Source organism: Ceratotherium simum, chromosome 12, assembly GCF_057802395.1.
Source record: "Ceratotherium simum simum isolate JZ-2026a chromosome 12, ASM5780239v1, whole genome shotgun sequence".
In the NCBI taxonomy this organism is placed as follows: domain Eukaryota; kingdom Metazoa; phylum Chordata; class Mammalia; order Perissodactyla; family Rhinocerotidae; genus Ceratotherium; species Ceratotherium simum.
In genome coordinates this window covers 62,334,088-62,351,049 of record NC_141911.1, presented here as the reverse complement: position 1 = coordinate 62,351,049, position 16,962 = coordinate 62,334,088, and the positions used below count along the sequence as shown (strand labels likewise).

General features: G+C 36.2%; 1 long non-coding RNA gene across 1 annotated transcript in view; it reads right to left on the bottom strand.

Annotated features, from left to right (window-relative positions):
* LOC147915869 (uncharacterized) overlaps window positions 1-14,764 on the bottom strand; it is a 72,827-nt gene extending 58,063 nt beyond the window's left edge. The window contains exon 1 of the long non-coding RNA XR_015553751.1: window positions 14,665-14,764. This is a non-coding gene — a long non-coding RNA (uncharacterized LOC147915869). The remainder of the gene's footprint in view (window positions 1-14,664) is intronic.
* Between the last annotated feature and the right edge of the window lie 2,198 nt (window positions 14,765-16,962).

The window sequence follows — 16,962 nt, the reverse complement described above, 5'->3', positions numbered from 1 at the left end:
ATACTGACAAATATTTTCTCCCAGCCTCTATGTGGTCTTTGTATTTCATTAAATGTCTTTTGAAGAGAAGTTTTTAATTTTGATGCAGCAAAATTTATCATTTTTTCTTTTATGATTCATTCTTTTTGTGTTCTAAGAAAACTTTGTTGAAGCCAAGGAATTTCTCCCATGTTTTCTTCCAGAAATTTTAGAGTTCTAGGTTTTAGTTTTAGGTCTATGATCATTTCCATATAAATTCTAAAATCAGATTGTAAATTCTAACAATAAGAAAATCTTCATTGATTTAGTTCTTCTTATCTTAGTAATGTTTTATAATATTGGTTATACAAGGCTAGTATATCTGTTAAAGTATTTCACATTTTTGATGGCATTATAAAAGTTTTTTCTTTCAACTTCCACTTATTTTAGTATTTAGAAATAGATTATTTTTATATATTGATGCTATATTCTGAGATATGCTAAACTCACTTATCATTTCAAGTTTCTTTTTTTCTTGCCTTATTACAATGCCTAGATCCACTAGTGCAATTGAAGTTGTGAGGGTAGTTGTCATTGACTAGTTACCAAAGTTAGCAAACTACTAAAAATAATGTTGCCTATAGGTTTTTCAAAAATGTCTATTATCAGGTTTGAAGAAGTTCTACACACATAAATTTGACAACTTAAATGTGTTGAACCAATTCCTTGAAAATCATAAACTGTATAATCACACCAAGGTGAAATACACAACCTGAACAGTACTAAAACTATTAAAGAAATTAAACTCATAATTAAAAACCTTCCAAAAAAAGAAATCTCCAGATTATGATCACTTCAACAGAGAATTTCACCAAACATTAAAGAGGAATTATGACAAACCATAAACCATCTCTTTCTAAAAATAAAAGACAAAGGAACACTTTCCAGCTCATTTTATGAGATGAGTATTTCCCTGGTACCAAAGATAGACACAGGCAGTATAAAAAGAAAAAACTACAGAACAATATCCCTCATGAACATAGACACAAAACCTCTCAAAAATATTATACAACCAAGTAAAATCTAGCAATAAATTGAGTTTTCTTCTGGGAATGCAAGGTTAGTGATATATTCAAAAATCAATTCATATAGTTAGTATATTAACAACATAAAGAAGATAAACCATATGATCATATCAAATGATGCAGAAAAAGCATTTTATAAAATTCATATCCATTCATGATAACAACCCTCAGCAAACTAAAAAAGGGAAATTTCTCAACCTGATAAAAGGCATCTGCAAAAAACTACATATAATATTTGTAAAATTTTTAAAAATGAATTCATAACTCATATCACAACCAAAATTGAATCAGAGATTAAATGAAAAACAAATATCTAAACAAGTATTAGAACAAAGCATAGGCAAATACTGTATGATGCTAAATCCAGAAGCAATGAGATAAGATTGATAAATGTGACATTCTTTTATAATTTTATAATTTTATTTATTTATTTTTTCCCCCAAAGCCCCAGTAGATAGTTGTATGTCATAGTTGCACATCCTTCTAGTTGCTGTATGTAGGACACGGCCGCAGCATGGCTGGAGAAGCAGTACGTCGGTGCACGCCCGGGATCCGAACCCAGGCCGCCAGCAGCGGAGCGTGCACACTTAACCGCTAAGCCACCGGGCCAGCCCATGACATTCTTTTAAAAGTCATTGCGAGACACATTATAAGCAAAGTCAAAAATAAATATTTAGGAGACAACATTTGCAATTTATATCTAAGAAAAATGTTCTTAAAATTCAGAAGAAATTGAGCAAATAAACATGACTAGCCACCTCTCAGAAAAAATATATTAATGACCCTTAAACATATGAAACATGCAGTGCTTCATTCATAATAAGAGAAATGAGAATGAAAATGACATTGCAATGTCATTCCTTGCCTATTATAGTGGTAAAAATTCAAATAATTGACAATCCACTATGTTGGCAAAGCATATAAAGTTCTCTCATACATTAGAGGAGAATTTGGCAATACCCAATAAATCACATTTGCATTTGAACCAGCAATCCAACTTCTAGAATCCTTCTAGGAATCCTTCTAGGAATTTACCTAAAAGATATATGCCCCTCTTAATATACAATGCTTCAAGTGCACAAATTTAATTATTGATAGCAAAATATTGGAAACAGCAAACTGCCCAACCATAGAAGACTGAATAGATTATGGTACATCTATATGAAACAGTACTATGCAGCCAGAAAAAGGATGAAAAACCAATCTCTATAAACTGATATGTAGTGGTTACTCAGATAGATTACTAAGTGAACAAAAGCAATGACCTTTAAAATACTTTAACCAAAAAGTAAGCGAACAACTGAATAAAGCAAGAATTGTAAAATCTTGATTATTTTAGAATCTTTACTTCCATGCTATTCTTGCTTCATTGAATATTTTTGACATTTTTCATGCTAAAAAATTTAAAACCTAGGAAGTTAAAAAATCATACACAACAGTTTTATCCACTCTGGAAGTTTCCTTCTATTTACTTAAGATGAGGTCTATAGTTTCAAGCAAAGGAATCATAACTGTTTAACTACACACTTTTCCTTCCTTAAGGTTTCAAATGGGAAATAAACTATTGGAAGATGCATACTTTGATACTGAATCAGTGTTTAGTTGTTTTCAGTCTAGGTGACAGAGACTCATTCAATTGAAAAAGCAGGTTTTACCATCTTTGCTCTCACGGGAATCTCTAGAGACCACTAGGCATTAGTCCAGCTAGAGTACAGGACTGAGCGCATCCACCTAAGGAATGGCAGCCTCTGCTGACCCTGACAATGGGCTCTCTATTGGGCTGCTGTTGATCAAGCATCAAAACACATTCTGCTCTGCAGTTTTCTTTAGAGAAAAATTCAATGACCTCGCTTCTTTGGTAAAAGGTCTGATTTTAAAAGCCTGAATAGATAATGGGACTTACTGAATTTTATTCTCTTGATGGAAAAGAAAATATAAAGGCTCAGCACCAAACATTAGGGAAAATAATCTGTCAAGAACAAAAACAACAGACCCCCACCCTCAAGTTAAGCAAAAGCTATGACTTTGGTTTATTTTTGTAAACGTAAAGTGCGATACTTAGAATTTAGACATCGAGAAAAGTGGAAAAATATCTTGAAACTTACTACTTAAAGGGGCAAAGTCCTCTGAATTTTTGAAAATTTAGTTTAGTTTTCTTTTAGTCCCATGCCCCAAGAAGGGGATGTTCACATGTCTTCCTTGCATTAAAATCATGGACACAGCTGCTCTCAACCTGCTGCTGCCAGATTTCCTTCATTTTCCCTCAGTCCCTAAATATACTCTTTAGCGTTAAAGAGTATCTTTCACTAGTCTTGCTTCATCCTACGAAAGCTGTGATTCTACTGGATTGAAGAGACTGTGGAGGGAGGTGATAGCACAACTTCTTTTTAGTTTACCAGAAACAACTATCACCATACCTTTTATGCCTTTGCTTGCATTTCTTAGGTGGAGAGTGTCACAAACTGAAGTCTGTCCAACATAAGCCTGTCCTCCCCCCTTGTCTTCATCAGGGCCTCCCTTATTTATGTGCCCCCATCACACCCTGCACTTCTATTTAGTTGGCTGTTTGTGAATCTCTTGAGGACAGGTAATCCACCTTATTTTTTCATTATCTACACTACCTACAAGATACTTAATACATGTTTTAAATGAATGACTAGAAATGGATACCTTAAATAAATGGCTGATAGAAAACATTCTCCCAGATCTATAGGGCTTGGTGTTTCTCTAACTGCTCCTGCCCTCGGATAGCTGCAGAGCACATCACAACTGGGACCCATTCCTGATTCTGCTCTGCTCCCCTTTTGCCATTTAGGGCAGGCCTGTGTCAGCAGGACTCATGCAAAAAGGTGGAAACAGAAGCGGACACATTTGCTCCTGAAATCTCCCCTTTAGCTTTGCCGGCAGCCCAGCCAGTTTTGTGTGATTGGCAGATTCCTTTAGTTGCATTCCTCAGCTCCTATTCTTTTCCACCTCACGCAGAAAAGAAAGTTGTTTACTTTGAAATGCAGTTGAATATTATTGCCTGTGGGTGAAACTGTGAAGCAAACCAAACTTGAGGCAACATTCAAACCGTAATAAACATCCTAAAGAGCTATAAACTCTGTAAAAGAGCAATTCCGGGGCTAAGTGTAATCGTGATAGTTAACATTTATTGAGCACTTAATGTGTGCCAGATATTTTGCAGTCTACACTTATCATCTAGTAATTTTTTAAGATAAGCATTATTACCTTTTACAGATGAGGAAGCAGTCACATAGATAGCATTCAAAATAGGTTTATCTGACATTAAAATACACTCCCTTCAACATTTACAGCTGGAAGCCCAAAAGGTAGTCGTGGAAAAGAGACACTGGTTTGCCCAAATACAGTAGAATTGTAGCATCCTTTTGATCCTAAGACACTCACAGCATGAACTGACTGGAGGATATGGATTTGCAGTTAAATGTTTCTACACCCATGGAATTGTTCAAAAGTTGAGGGGAGAGGAGCTATAGGCCCTGGAACCCAATATAGCGATGGTGTCTCTTGAAAAACCAACCCATGCAAGCAGCTGAAGGAAGCCCAATGCTGTTCTCTGTGGTATGTAGTTACTTCCTAGATTTATTACCAATTACACTGGCCATTTATTTCCACAAAATAATACCCTTTTGTGTTATCACAGTCATGATTATTTTATTAATTGTTAAGATTAACACTAAGTCAAAAAATTCTTTCACTTCTTTAATTTTACATACTTGAATAACTAAAATACAAAACTAGAAATGTTCTGGTATCTTCCAGTAATTTGATTTTTTAGGCCCAGTGCCATAATATGATAATTTTAACATATAATGGTCTATTCTTTAAAGTAAATCTTAAGTCCTAAAAAGAAAAACAAAACAACAACAAAACTGAAAGATATACACTATCTGTCTTTTTATATTTTTAACTGATTTAGATTAATATGAATGTCAGGCTTATGGACATCTATAATGCTTTTTCCACTATAATGCTCCAATTCTAGGTCAATTTTAAGAACTCTAAGCCTCTCATCCTCCTTCTAAGCTCTTCATTACTTTGTGAGTCAATATCTTTTCTTTAGATTTTTCCTCCCTCTCCTCCCCTTTGGCATCTTTCCTGACCATTCTTTAAGTTCTTTTAAAACCTCCTTTATATCAGCATAGAAAATCACATTTCCTCTCCTACATCTTTCAATATGTTGTCCTAAGTGTTATAAGAAAATGAAACACAAGCCCTGTCTTTACATTATGATGATTTACATTTGTTAATTAAGTGATATATCCCAAGGGCAGTGGGAATGGAGTATTTGGGGAGAGTAGGGGGAAACATTTTGATCTGAAAGTACCAAGTGGAAATAAACATAATGATGGCAGTAAAACTACATTGCTGACTTGGGAGGAATTACAAGAGCCGTTAAGTTCATGGAACGGTGTCTGGCACATAATGTCATCAATAAATATTTCACATTCATCACACACATAGCAATGACAGAGCATTCAGTGGAGTTATTATAAATATTCAACAAGAGATATTTTTCTTCATTTTTGACTAATAATTAGCAAAATCTTTTCTTATAGGCCCCAAATAGATCCAAGAGAAATACAAATATGTATTCATTAATTTGTTTTGCAATCAGATAAGAGGATGAAAGGACATTAGATTGAGGTAAGCATGCAACCTATCCACATATTTCCTAACTATGGATGTAAAAATTAATTACCATTGACCGCTAGTTTATCTGAGTATGTAAAATTAGAGTAAAATAAAATAAAAAGAGTTAAGTAAATTAGAAGTAATGAACATATAAAAAGGTATTAATTTATTTATTTTATTCATGTGATACACTGGGGGATGAGTTTAGTACACTTCCAGAACTTACATGCATTTCTCATTAGTTTCACTTAAAGGCAGAAAATTCGCTACTAGGTCAATAAATCTTTAACATATATGAAAGTTAAACTTCAAATTTCTTTAGCTATAAAAACCATAAAATGCACTTGAATGCATCAACTTCTTTAAAATAAAGAGCTCTATCATAAAATGTTAGTGACAAAAATGTGATTTAACAAAAATAAGTTCAGAAAACATGTGATTCATGAACTTCAAAAGAATTCCAACTTACAAATAACTCCAACAAGCAGTTTTTCTGTCCACTAGTTTCAATAATAGAATAAATCTATCTCTTTAAAATGCCACTTTAGAATTTTTTTCTTAAATTTACAAATGTGTTTATTTTCAGTTTTTTTAATAATAACCCTTCACTGGCCTTCTAGACATTCTTACCACTGCATTTTCATGTATTGTATTAATAACATCTTGATGTATGTTTTGGTTTAACTATGTATTGTTAAAGGTGACCTTTGATTTGATTGTTTAGCTGACTTTGGTGCTAATAAGATAAAGAATGAGGTGTCTAATGAACCTTGTGTATGCAAATCATGATAGATGGCTGATTTGGAATTCTACAGACGTGGCACTGCCAAGCCTGCTGAGAGTCTTTGGAACCTAACTAATTTTAGAGAGAAGTTTTATTGATTACACAGAGACAGGGCACATTTTAATCATTTTTACAGCACTGTATTGCCCGAGGTACCAAAATCCATTAAACAAGGATTATAAACTTTGTTTTAAACTGGATCCTAAATTGTTTCTTGATGTATAGTCAACAATAGCTCTGTAAGATCAATCACGGTTACTAAGGCATATTAAAATCAAGTTGTTTAATTTTAATTGCTCATATTCCTGACCCTCTGAGGTGCAGCTGTTCATGAAGCTAAATTACTTGTCTCCCAGATAGGAGTTTCATTTTAGTTTACATTGCAATCATTTCTTTCCTAAGGCCACTAACACATTCTACTTCTACTTTTAATTTACTCTTCCTATCCTTAAAAATGTATTGGAAGTGATGACTAGATATGACATTTTTAGTCATTCTCTACATCTTTTACCCTTTCTAGGGAATAAGATGTTTCAATAAAATTATGTGAGTTGAGTGTTAAAATATATTGTGTAACTATATACAGACACATATGCAAATGTTTCACATGGATGTATTCTTAAAGAATCTTAATAGTTTAACTAGACTACCTTACATGTGGGAGTAAAAATATTTAGTTCGTTTAATGGCATATAAAATATCTTGTTTTAAATGGGTACTTTATGTGTTTGATGTATTGCATAGATACAGTTAAATACATGTACATCTTAAAAATTAATTAAAATGTAAAATATTATAAATCAACACCCTTATTTTATGGCGTATGAGAGAATAGGGGAGAGGAAATAAACACGCGAGCATAACTTATCTGGGAATAGCGTGGCTTTAACAATCACAAGACTTGGATTTAAGATCTAGATTTCCACTGAGTAATTATGTGCCCAGCTAGTTAGTTAATTTCTTTAGGCCTCCATTTCTACATCTGTAAAATAAAAATAAAATAGAAATAAAATAAAGATAGGGAAATTTGAATCACATTATGGCAATACATCTGAAAATGTTTTATAAATTTAAATGTCCGTTATTATTGTACATGTGTACACATACACATATACTGACTTGTATATATGATCTACTCAATTTGCCAAAGGTTCAACAAATATAAAAATGACTGTAAGAAGGAAAGAAGTGAGAAAAAAGAGTACAGTCTTGGGGAGGTTAATCTAATTTTAAAATTATACCTTTTATGTTAAAATGAGCTTTATGTATTTTCAAATCTACAGGTTCAAAATAACTAGACCAACACTTAAAACTCCAGTCTTGCTGGGTTAACAGTGAGTTAAATACAAAAATTGCATTAGTACAAAATATATCCATTACATGTGTATATAGTCAAACTTTAATTAACTTAATTGTTCTTTAACTCTCTAGCTTCAACTCAATAAAAATGTTTAAAAATTAACTTCAATGTTTTGAATTTCAAATGAAGTTGAATACCACTGTTGGTGACATATCCTTAAACATAAATTGAGTAGGAAAATTACTAGCATTATCATATTTAGTAATATGTATATTACCTCATTTCTTGAATATCAAAGTGTGCTCACTTATGCATCAATTATAATTATAAGTCACTGATTATTCTGAACAAACTACTCAAGATACAGGTATGAAATGTCAATGTTAGATTCAAGTTTTCCCTTTTTTCAGTCTCTAAATGCACTGTAAGTTAATATCAGTAAAACACTTTGTCAATTTACTAAGGGAAAGAATTAAGTATAGCATAACATGGTGTATCAGTTAGTGTTGGCTAACTGATAACCATCCATCCCAAAATGTTTCATCTATTGGCCAAATACAACAAACAGTTATTATTTCTCGTAGTGCTTAGGGTTGGTTGAGTAATTCTTCTGATCAGAGCCAGTTAAGCTGAGCCAGGATGTCTAGGATCACCTTACTCACATGTCTGGGGCCTCAACTGGAATTGCTGGGAACTCTCTCTGCCTAGTCTTTCATCCTCCAGTAGGCTAGCCCAGGCTTCTTCACATGATGGCAGAAGTATGCCCAAGAATAAGAGTGGACAATTCCCAAAGTGTAAGAAGTTTTCAAACTTCTATTGTCTCATTTAGCAAGTCACATGGCCATGAGCAGTCAGTGTGGGGGGGGACTACCAAAGGATGTGGATACAGAGAGGCATGAACAAATTAAGGTCCAGTATGATGCAGTCTATCACACAAAGCATAATGTACTGTTCTTATAACTTTTTGTATATTCACATGTAATAAATACTTTGGTGTCTGCCCATAGCCCCTTTACCAGATCAGTACCTTTGTTCCCCAGCTGCTGTGAGTGGTTTTGATTAGTTGGTTTAAACTGTTTATTTTTTTTAATTATTAGCAATCAAAAGAATTCTAACTAGTACATTATTATTTCTGCTATCCTTCCTTTATTCAACAATAGATACACAACCGGAAGAATTCTGACTAGTACCCTATTATTTCTTCTTCCTTCATACAACAATAGATACATAATTGTAGCAAAGTCTATCTTAAGTATTTAGTTTATTATCAATTTTTAAAACTGTAAATAAGTATTTACTATCTCGTTTATTTCTCTTATTCTTTTTTTAATACAAGTTAAGCTTGTTCTTAAGCACTACAGTGGATCACATTTATCCACATTATGACAAATCAGGAAAGTAAAAACAAATTTCTTGCCAAGACCAAAAGGTGAAAACAAGTGGTACCAAGCAACTGAGGATATATTTTATTTGTAACATATTAAGTAAGAAAAAAATTAGAATATATTAAAAAGTAGAAATTTGTTAGCACTGTCACAGAATTCAAATAAGTTACAAATGAAACTCAGAAATTTTTAAGCATTATAAAGACTTTTTAAATATGCTTTTCCAAAACAATATTGTCATAAACATTTATGAAATTAAAGAAAATGTTATGGTACATGAATCTTTTTTAACTTCTCAGGTATAAATGCAAAGAATGTATATAGTAATAATAAGATACATTGCTTCCTTATATTTTGCTATACAAAAACTATTTTCTTTCCCTTTGAGACTCTTACATTGCAGTATTAACTTCACAATATACACAGTTCACATAAGATATCATTCTTTTTCCTTTTATTTATTCAATTTTAGATCTTCATAGATCTATCTGTTTATATATCTCTGAATTTTTACCTTAAATTTGAGGCTTAATTTGTCTAACATTATTTTGAAAACTCTTATCACTTGAGACTATTTTCTCATTTCATTTTAAATTATTCAAGAATAACATTGATATAAAAAGAATTATACACCACAACCAAGTGGGACTTATCCCAGGTATGCAAGGCTGGTTCAACATTCAAAATTCAATTAATGTAATCCATCACATCAACAGGCTAAAGAAGAAAAAACACACGACTATATCAGTAGATGCAGAAAAAACCATCTGGCAAAATACAACACTCATTCATAATAAAAACTCTCAGTAAACAAGGAATAGAAAGGAACTTCCTCAAGTTAATAAAAATTACCTATAAAAAACCTACAGCTGGGCTGGCCCCAGTGGCCTAGTGGTTAAGTTCAGCATGCTCCACTTCCACTGCCTGTTTGGTTCCCGCATGTGGACCAAGATCACTCACTAGTGGCAACGCTGTGGTGGCAGCTCATACACAAAATAGAGGAAGACTGGCCACAGATGTTAGCTCAGGGAAAATCTTCTTCAGAAAAAAAGAAGATTGGCAACAGATGTTAGCTCAGGGCAAATTTTTCTCAGCAAAAAAACACAAAAAAACAAAAAACCTACAGCTAACATCATAATGGTGAGAAACTAGAAGTTTTTCTACTAAGATTAGGAATAAGGAAATGATGTCTCCACTCACCACTCTCTTTCAACATCATAGTGGAAGTCCTAGCTAATACAAGAAGGCAAGAAAAGGAAATAAAAGATATGGGCCGGCCCGGTGGCTTAGCGGTTAGGTGCACGCGCTCCGCTGCTGGCGGCCCGGGTTCGGATCCCGGGCGTGCACCGACGCACCGCTTCTCCGGCCATGCTGAGGCCGCGTCCCACATACAGCAACTAGAAGGATGTGCAGCTATGACATGCAACTATCTGCTGGGGCTTTGGGGGAAAAAATAAATAAATAAATAAATCTTTAAAAAAAAAAAAGATATACAGATTAGGAAGGAAGAAATAAAATTGTCTTTGCTCACAGATGACACAATCATCTATATAGAAAATCTGAAATAATCGACAAAAAAATCCTAGAACTAATAAGCAATTATAGCAAGTTTCCAAGATTGAAGGTTAATATATAAAAATCAATCATGTTCCCATATACCAGTAAAGAATAAGTGGAATTTGAAACTAAAAACACAATACCATTTACATTAGCACCCAAAAAATGAAATACTTAGATATAAATCTAACAAAAATGTACAAGATATTTATGAGGAAAACTACAAAACTCTGATGAACAAAATCAAAGAACTAAATAAATGGAGAGCTATTCTATGTTCATGAACAGGAAGGCTCAATATTGTCAAAAGATCAGTCCTTCACAACTTGATCTATAGATTCAATGCAATCCCAATCAACATCCCAGCAAGTTATTTTGTGGATAGCAAAAAACTGATTCTAAAATATATATATGAAGAGTTAAATGACCCAGAAGAGCCAACACAATATTGAAGGAGAAGAATAAAGTTGGAAGACTGATGCTCCTTGACTTCAAGACTTACTATAAAGCTACAGTAATCAAGACAGTGTGGCATTAGTGAAAGAATAGAAAAAATGATCAATGGAACAGAATAGAGAACCTAGAAATAGACCCACTTAAATATATTTAACTTATCTTTGACAAAGGAGCAAAGATAATACAAGGGAGCAAAGACAGTCTTTTCAAACAGTGCTGGAACAACTGGACATCCACATACAAAAAATAAATCTAGACACGGATTGTTCTTACCCTCCACAAAATTAACTCAAAATTGATTACAGACCTAAACGTCAAACACAAAACTATAAAACTCCTATTAGGTAACACAGAAAATCTGGATGACCTTGGGTTTAGTGATGACTTTTACATAAAATACCAAAGGTACCATCCATGAAAGGAAGAATTGATAAGTGAGACTTCATTAAAAATAAAGATTTTTGGTCTGTGAAAGACACTGTCAAGAGAATGAGAAGACAAGTCATAGACTGGGAGAAAATATTTGCAAAAGATGTATCTGATAAAGGACTGTTATGCAAAATATACAAGAAACTCTTAAAACTCAAGAATAAGGACACAAACAACCCAATTTAAAAATGCGTCAAAGGCTTTAACAGACACTTCATCAAAGAAAATATACAGATGACAAATAAGCATATACAAAGACACTCCACATCATATGTCATCATAAAAATGCTAATTAAAACAACAATGAGATTCTGCTACACACCTATTATAACAGCCAAAATTCTGGACACTGACAGCACCAAATGCTGGAGAGGATGTGGAACAACAAGAACTCTCATTCACTGCTGGTAGGAATGTAAAATGGTGCAGCCACTTTGGAAGACAGTTTGGAGCTTTCTTATAAAACTAAACATACTCTTACCATAAGGTCCAGACACTGCCCTCCATAGTATTTACCCAAAGGAGTTGAAAACTTACTGTGCCACAACACCTGCACATGGATGTTTATAGCAGCTTTATTCATAATTGCTACAGCTTGGAAGCAACCAAGATGTCCCTCAGTGGTGAGGGGATAAATAAACTGTGGTACATCCAGGCAATGGAATATTATTCAGTACTATCAAGCCGTGAAAAGACATGGAGGAACCTTAAATCCATATTACTAAGTGAAAGAAGGCAGTCTGTAAAGGCTACATATTGCATGACTCCAATTACAAAACATTCTGGAAAAGCCAAAACTATGGAGACAGTAAAAAGATCAGTGGTTGCCAGGAGTTAGGGGGGAGGGAGGGATAAATAGGTAGAACACAGAGGATTTTTAGGGCAGTGAAGTACTCTGTATGACACTATAATGGTGGATACCTGTCATTACACATTTGTCCAAAACCCATAGATTGTACAACACCAAGAGTGAATCCTAATGTAAAATATGGACTTTGAGTGATAATGATGTGTCAATGTAGGTTCATCTTGTAATAAATGTACCACTCTGGTGCGGGATGTTGATAATGGGGGAGGCTGTGCATGTGTAGGGTATATGGGAAATCTCTGTACCTTCCACTCAATTTTGCTGTAAACCTAAACTTCTCTAAAAAATAAGGTCTACTTAAGAAAATAAAAATTTTAAAAAAAGAATAACATTATTTTTTCCTAGGACTTTTTGTTCTATTAAGCCATGTGGTGCCAGTGTGCTACAAATTAAAACTTTCAAAACTAATAACTTCACGATAGTTTTATCGGGAAAACAAGTTCATTAGGAAATAAACACCTTAAATTTCCAAAGTTTTTTCTCATAAATGTCATTTTACTACATATAGAGGTGATTTCAAAGGTAAAGCAAATATATCTGTACTACAGCCTCCAAAGGAGTTTAAAACAAATTTATTACCAGAAATTAATGAAAACAAGGAGTTTAAAATTCATCTAGAACTACTCTAAGATCACTCTTCTGAAACCATGTCTCTACAGAGGTTAAAAAAAATGTTTTCTCTCCTAAAATACAAATTCTGCAAGTGAATAGTTTGTATGTGTCAGAGCTCCCAGTTACTAGCTAAGTCCAGCCTAATGTGGCTGCGTGGAGAGTCTCCAACCAACTGTTCTTTTGTTCTTCTGTAACTACCCTTAAAGGCACAAGAGACAAGGCCTAGGAAAAATCAACACCACCGTACTGTTTTTTAAGAAGAATATTGTTCTGCATCATACATGAAGCATTAATCACATCTAATTCACAGCCTGGGTTTCCTAGTCTGGAAAACTAACGCACACATTTAGCTAAGGTCTCAAGGGCCAGTCTTGCCAACCACGGACATAATTTAACAGCTAGGAAGGTCCAGACCCAGACCCTGAACTCGAGCTCTCCACCTCTCTTCCAGCACACTTTTAAATACATGGTGCAGAAAAAAAACAGAGCGGGCCCAACTGCAGCGTGTAGTGCGAGTGGGGCAGGATGCGCTCAGATCGCCAGCCCGCCGGCCCGGCGACCTGCAAGGGGTTGGCATTGGTTGGAAGAGTTTGTGCAACCCTCTCTCTGCCCAGAGCTCCAGGACCAATGCATCTTGCCACCACCTTAAACCACTGTTGGAGAAATGAATCCTGTTCTGCTAAACGAGATTATGTGAGAATGCTTCAAAGGGAATAAAGTGCTGGACAAATATAAGAGCCAAAAAATTCTAGCTTTGGAATTTCTTTTTTTTTTTGCACATGAATATTCATAGGAGCTTTATTTGTAATAGCCAAAAACTGCAAACAATCCAGATGCCCATCAAGGGATGAATGGATAAATAGGTTTAGGTATATCCATACAATGGAACACCACTCAGCAACAAAAAGCAACGGACTATTGATGGTGCAACACCATGGCTGCATCTTGAAATAATTATGTTGAGTGAAAGAAGCTAGAAAAAAAGAGAGTGCATATTTTATGATTCCATTTATATAAAATTCTGGAAAATGTAAACTAATCTATGGTGACAAAAAGCAGATTAGTGGGGAGGAAGTCAAGATGGCAGCGTAGGCAGGCTCTGAACTCACCTCCTCCCGCAGACACACCCAATTTACAACTACTCGTGGAAAAATTACCCCGGAGACAGAACTGAAAACTGGATAAGAGGAACTCCTGCAACAACGGACAATCCTAACTGAGGTGGAAGAGGCAGAGACTCCCTTCTGGAGAGGAAAAACGCCGCCTTCACAAGCCGCCAGCTTCACGGCCGCCGGGAGCAGCTCACAGGTATGCAGCCTCCCTGGAGGCGCGGGGCCTGAGCCGGGAGCGCCCCCGCTGTGGGCATTTTGTGGACCCAGCACAATCGACACCAGCAGCATAATATCTGACTTTGCCTGCTACTAAAACATTGGGGAGTATCCCCAGAAAAGCTGGCTCACAAAGAAACTAAAACCAGCTCTTAAAGGGCCCACGTGCAAACTCACCCATTTCAGAAAGCAACCTAAAATCACAAGAAAGAAAGGTGCACAGTGCTTTGGTGAAAGGAGACTCACCTAATAGGACCTGAGTGCATCTCGGTGAGGGGTGAGACCTCTCCAGGGACTGGGACATTGGCGGCGGCCATTGTTGTGGCCTGGTATTGGCCTGCTGACACAGATGCCATTGGAGTTCTCCCTGGGGCCTGCTAGCCCAGGGTCTGCCCCACCCGCTAGAGCACCGATTTAATCCAGCTCTACCAGGGCAGGCAGCCCACCCTAGAGACTGGCCCCACCCAACAAGCCCTCAGGCAACTTGTGGGCCTGCATAGATTGGTGACTGGATTCTCTGCAGCCTGGCAACTGAGCCCACTTCAGTGGGGCAGGGTGTGCACAAGGAGCAGGTGAACTGTGTGGGGCTCCTGCCATGGAGAGACTGGGTCTGCTTTGGGAGGTCGGGGCACACACATGGGGTAGGACTGTGTTGACTGTGTGTGTGGTCCTGTGGGCAGCAGGGCTTGTCAGCTGCAGAAGACTTGTGCTTCTGAAAGACCCACATAGGGGGTTTGCCCCACCTTCCAAAGCCTGAAACAATTGAGTGCTCCCTTGCCTGAGGCCAGCCCCACCCAGCTGCAATCCTCAGAGAGCTGACAAGAGACCTAAAGGCTGGAGGTTTATAGCAATTGTAAGGCCCTGAGCCTAACAACCTGCCATGCTGGGGGCCTACTCACTTAAAAGAAATACTGCAACACAAATGTGGTATTAGAACTTGCAGGCAACTGTGCTGGGGCTCCCCACACCTGATAAAGAGACTGAAGGGCCCACAACAACTACAAGCAGCTGAGCATTACAACAGCTGGGCAGGAGCATAACTCAGCCTCCCTGGGCACCTACAGGGAGAGCAAACAGGCCACAACAGAAGGACACACCTAGCCCAAATAGGGGTCACCCCTGGAACATTGAGAACTGAGGGAAGCCCACTGCAGGCTTCCTAAGCCATCACTTACATAAGGTCACCTATCCAAGAGCAGGAGACGTAGCTGACCTACCTAATACATAGACACAAGCACAGGGAAAGAGGCAAAATGAGGAGGCAAAGGAATACATTCCAAGTAAGGGAACAGGACAAAACCCCAGAAAAGGAACTAAGTGAAACAGAAATGAGCAACCTACCTGACAGAGAGTTCAAACACAGAGTGTTAAGGATGCTCACTGATCTTGGGAGAAGAATAGATGAACTCAGTGAGAATGTCAACAAAGAAATGGAAGATATAAAAAAGAACCAATCAGAAATGAAGAATACAATACCAGAAATGAAAAATTCACTAGAGGGACTCAAAAGCAGAGTAGAGGATACAGAAGAACTGATCTGTGAGCTTGACGAAAGACTAGAAGAAATTACCCAAGCTGAACAGGTAAAAGAGAAAAGAATGAAAAAGAGTGAGGACAGTCTAAGAGACCTCTGGGACAACATCAAGCGCACTAACATCCGTGTTATAGGTGTCCCGGAAGGAAAAGAGCGAGACAAAGGGGCAGAGAATCTATTTCAAGAAATAATAGGTGAAAACTTCCTAACCTAAGGAAGGAAACAGACATCCAAGTACAGGAAGCACAGAGAGCCCCAAACGAGATAAACCCAAAGAGGCCCACACCAAGACACATCATAATCAAAATGTCCAGAATTAAAGATAAAGAGAGAATCCCAAAAGCCTCAAGAGAAAGTCAAGTTACATACAAAGGAAACCCCATAAGGCTATCAGCTGACTTCTTAGCAGAACCTTACAAGCTAGAAAGGAATGGCATGATATATTTAAAGTGCTAACAGGAAAAAACTTACAGCCAAGAATACTCTACCCAGCAAGGTTATCATTCAAAATGGAAGGCGAGATCAAAAATGTACCAGACAAGCAAAAATTAAAGGAGTTTGTCACCAAGAAACCAGTGCTACAAGAAATGTTAAAGGGACTGATTTAACGGGGAAAAGAGAAGACCACAAATAGGAAAAACTATCTATTTCCATGATAAGAGGGTAATGGATATAAATGCACAAAAAAGAGGTTAGATATGATATCAAAAACGTAAAAGGAGGGAGGAGGGAAGTTAAAGAGTAGAGCTTTCAGACAGAGGTCAAACTAAAGAGACCATCAATTCTGTATAGAAGAAGGAAGGAACAGAGAAGGACTACTAAAACACTGAGAAACAAAAAGTTAAAAAATGGCAGTAAGTACATACTTATCAATAGCTACTTTAAACATCAATGGACTAAATGCTCCAATTAAAAGGCATAGGATGGCTGATTGGATAAAAAAACAAGACCCATATATATGCTGCATACAAGAGACACACTTCAGACCTAAAGACACTCACAAACTGAAA